We start from the raw sequence: 4688 nt of genomic DNA on the forward strand, positions 1-4688 counted from the left end.
ATATCTCAATAGATTCATTGATTTAGGTCAAAAACTATGCAGGGTCAGTATATCAAACATGATTACAGTGAATATTGATAATTATAATAAAATCAATCATCAATTTAAAAGTAAATAACCTAGGGCAAACACTAATTGGCGAGTTAATTTGATTCTCATATACAAAAACCTGTTCATAACCAATAGTAACAATTCGCTCTATGGAGAATCGACGACGGTGGTTCACGACGAAGGTGGTACACGACGAGAGTCACTGCCTCCCCTGCAACCATAACCTCCCCCGCCGCACTTATAACTTCGCCGGATCTGGGACCGCAATCCATTTCTTTTCAAACCCCAACCATAACTTCGTCGGTTATATCCATCCGGTGATCCACCAAACCCAAACCATAACTCCGGCGGAGGCGTAACGACAGACTTCCCCTTGCACTCTCTCAGGTTACCCCCGCCGGATCACGATACCACCTCCACCGCCGCCCCTAAAACAACCACACCACCTCCATCCGCTGGATCACCACCATCACCGTCGCCATCTTAGAAGAGAGAGAGAGTTTAGTTTAGAGTGAGAGGGAGAATGTGCAGATTTTCATTTCATACATCCTTTTAAATTCTAAATTTTACACAATGGTCCTTCTAATATAAATTGTTTTACACAATGGTCTTTGGGAGGTTAAATGACAAGAATGTCCTCATGTACAAGGCACATGACCAAACTTAACTAAAAAATCTAACTGACTTAGGCCTAAAGGACAAGCCGTGCAAGATTTTGAAACATAAATTACAAAATTTGTCAACTTTTCCGCTAAAGGACAGCGTCTGCAATTTGGTGTAAACATAAAAGACAAAAAAAAATAGTGTTTAGGTAAATTTTTTACAAATTCATAAGATTTTTTCCTAAGGGGGTGGTCGAAAATTTCCAATGGGTTCGGACGGAAATTTTCCAGGGGTGCAGTCAGGACCGAGAATTTAGCACTAAATTTTATTTTTTAAGGGGTGCGCGCACCCACTTTAAGATATAGGTAGGTACGCCCCTGGCGTCGAACACCATGTCGCTATAGACGTGACCACAACGTTCTTGGCTTGGTGTGGAGATCTTCACGAGTTTCTTTTTTATAATCAACTAGGTTATGACCCGGGACTGCTTCTCGGGTAGTTTAATTTTATTAGTTAATAAACATGTACTTTTATTAAAATGTAACATATTATTTCATTAAACTTTTACACGACATTGAATAATTGTTAATAGAATTTTTAAATAAAATAAAGATAAAACAGTACTAAAATAATTTTGTCAAATCGACTCAACTAACAACATGAAAATAATGTGTGAAAAAATTAAACGATTTTGTAACGCCCGTCTAGTTTTATTAATATTTTAATAAAAAGATACACATTTTTATGCTAAAATGTGTCTTTACAAAACTTGTTATACCAACATTCCCAAATGATTACAACATTTCAAAAACAATTTATAAGTGCTTACATAATTCACTTATAACAACACAAATCAAGATTTGACGCGGAAGCTTCATTTAACGTGTGTTCGGTTCTTGCTCGCCGCTTGATCTTCATCCGGATTAGGTCCATCTTCACCTACGGTCAAAACCATGTAAATAATTAGTTTTGACACTTTAATAATCGAGTATAAACAAGTTCCGTGCTTAACGTAACAAAACAAGAAATTATTTTTGTTTTGTTTTCAGCCCCCTCACCCGGCCGGTTCGGATTAACCACCCGGCCGTGTCAGCTAACCATAAATTTTTCACAGAACCTTCACCCGGCCGTGCCAGCTAATCACCAGGCCGTGTCAGCTCTGCACTTTTCTCAGCCATTAGTTCTTACCGAAACGGACATAACTCTCTCGTTTTTAATCCGTTTTACACGATTCTTTTTCCTACGCATCCGTAATTTAATTCTCCATCATATGGAGTTCAAATCCGACACCCGGATTAACAAAATTTAAGACTTTTAAATCTTTGGCTTATTACCCTTTTTACCAAATTTTGACCCGTTCGTGATTTTATCAAACAAACATGCCTATTTGATCTTTAAACCCATGAACTTCATAATTTCAATATCTCCTATTATATTAGGCTCAAAATCACGGGTTTGTATACCTTCTTTAACCCGTTTTGATTTAGAAGCTTATTTAGACCCGTTAAGGGTATTTAAGAACTTTTACCGCATAATTCATACCCATTCACTTCTAGCATTGTACTTCCATATTATTTATCAATTTATGTTCCACCACAACTATATGTGTGGAGGATTTAATGTGGAGATCTATTTATTCCGAGTTTTACCCCTCGGATTATCATTTTACGGCAAAGACTCATATAGAGTCATTTGACCCAAGGATTCGCATATTTCACTTTTTACACTTAATACAAGTATCTATTTGGTCACAAAACTCATTTCTAAGCAACCTTTAGGGGTCGTTTGCTTAATTTCACTTATAAGGGCATTTTGGTCACTTTTACCCCTCCTATTACGACGAAGGACCTTTAAAGCCATGTTCGACCAAAATCCCACTTTTAAAACTATAATCTTGTTTAGAAACCATTATATTTCTAAAATACCATAATCATGACCCAATTTGTTCGGTTTACCTTAATGATAACCAAATATCTATATTTTATCCTTGTCTAACTCTTATAGAACCTCAAGTTCTACATGACGAGTTGAATCATTATACAAACCTGGCTTGGATCAATATATTGACCCGTTTCGATACCTTGCCTTAGTAGCTGCTAAGTAATAGCGATGTCAACATTCAATCGAGATTTATTCCTGTAATCATACAACTCGACAAACCATTAGTCGATATTGTCAAAGGGTGATATTTTCACCTTTTGACCCGTTTGGTCTAAATGACCGTTTACTTTTGCCAGATGGATTTATCATCCTCTCGTCTACATGACTTGTACTGGTTTACACCGTACGGTCAATTTTCCTTATAAATCTATTTCTTGATCATTTTGACCCCTTTATATCTTACGCCATAAAGTGTCCTTCAAAACTAACGGTTATCGTCAACTAGTGACCACCTTACCGTTTTACCCTTATTAATTGTATTGATTTACCTTACAAGGTAATCATTCAGAACTCGTTATTTATTAGTCATTGCATGACTAAATGATCTTATTAGCTCTTTTTAATCATTCAACATGGTTTATCATTAATGTCTTTTGTTCCGAACCGCACATGACGGGTCAAAACATCATAAGTCAAATATGACTTTTGATTATTCATAATCTATAAAACCAATAGTTGTTAATAAAAGGTGTAAGCTTTAACTTACCTAGTATCCGGATTATGCTCTTTTCCGCGTATACGATCCGTTTGACCCGCTTCTTTCCCCAAGCCTCCATCTAGATTGTCAAGAGTCAAACTAGCATCATAATTCGTAAGATGGTTAGATTAGTCATCATTATTATGACTAGTTCATCTTTCGGACTTTATGTCGAAACTTCTATTCGACTTCATCATAGGTTAGTTCAACTTTCTAAAATCAACTACCTTTAATCATATAATATGCACGATTAAGGCAAATCAACATTATGATTAGAACCCGTTTTATCCCATATCTCATGTAATTAGTCAAGCTTGCCAATTACGCGTTTCACTTGAATTTCAACACTTTACTTCTCATTTAGGCATTTTAACAAACACCTAATGGGCATTCTTTTATAGAATTTAACAATCAAACTTATGGCTACCTATCTTGCCAATTTCAACATCTTTTACTAGAAGATCATCAAATTCATGGTTAAATGTCAAGATTAACTTCATAAAGTTTAATTAACACTGGTTTGACAATCATGGTTCTAGTGTTCATCATGTTTCTACAAAACCCATTTAAACACCCATAATGGATGATCATGAACTTTATAATTTCAACACTAATTCAACTAGTTATTGACTAGGGTTTACTCCTAGACATGATTTCATCCTAAATTCATCCAAACTTTAATCATGCAAGCCAAATTTTCGATTTCATATGTTCACCAAAAATTCAAGATGGAACAAAATAATGAAATTTGGCATACCTTATGATCCCTTCATCGAGGTGATCATGAATTCGTGCTTGGATTTCGATTTAGGTTGGATTTACCCCTTCAATTTGTTGATTTTATGCTTGTTAGGGTTTGAGCTTGAGAGCCCTTCTTGGCTCCTGTGTTTTGTACGACCAGAACACACACAAAGGTGTGTGTTTTGGTGTTTTTAGTTTTAATTAATAAAAACCCATTTTCTCATCTTAACCATTTTAGTCCCTCTACTTTACCCAGGTTATTAAAGGTTACTACATCAAGTTCCCTCATTATTTTAAAACACTAGACTAACTAGGTTGATATTCCTAGTTATTTAGTGGGTTCCGGGAGTTATAACCTGTTTTATTTTAAGTCCCGTTAACTAGGACTTCTTATAAACTTACTCCCTTAAAAGCTTTTATTCACGTTGTATTTAATATTAGGATTATTCCTTTAAATCCTAATATTTTCGGGTTAAATTTTACCACTAACGGTATTTCACCCGTATTTCAGTATTAACGGAGTTTGATTACTAATCCCATTTTTGGGGTGTTACAGATTTCGATTAATATAATGTAAACAATAAAAACACACAATTCATAATGTTCAGTTACTAAAATAATCAAATAACAATACTACTGAAAATAAGATAAGAAT

At 35.2% G+C, this 4688-nt stretch overlaps 1 long non-coding RNA gene across 2 annotated transcripts; it reads right to left on the minus strand.

Annotated features, from left to right (window-relative positions):
- Nucleotides 1-1505: 1505 nt before the first annotated feature.
- Nucleotides 1506-4225, minus strand: LOC110878351. Of its 2 annotated transcripts, none has more exons than XR_002557845.2 (3): nucleotides 4050-4225; nucleotides 3302-3391; nucleotides 1506-1593 (listed from the first exon to the last, which is right to left on the minus strand). It is a non-coding gene; the product is annotated as an uncharacterized LOC110878351 (long non-coding RNA). The 2 variants fall into 2 exon arrangements; XR_002557843.2 differs by having other exon boundaries at nucleotides 3302-3371; nucleotides 4050-4223.
- Nucleotides 4226-4688: the final 463 nt, after the last annotated feature.

This window comes from Helianthus annuus, chromosome 9 (assembly GCF_002127325.2).
Source record: "Helianthus annuus cultivar XRQ/B chromosome 9, HanXRQr2.0-SUNRISE, whole genome shotgun sequence".
Classification (NCBI taxonomy): Eukaryota; Viridiplantae; Streptophyta; class Magnoliopsida; order Asterales; family Asteraceae; genus Helianthus; species Helianthus annuus.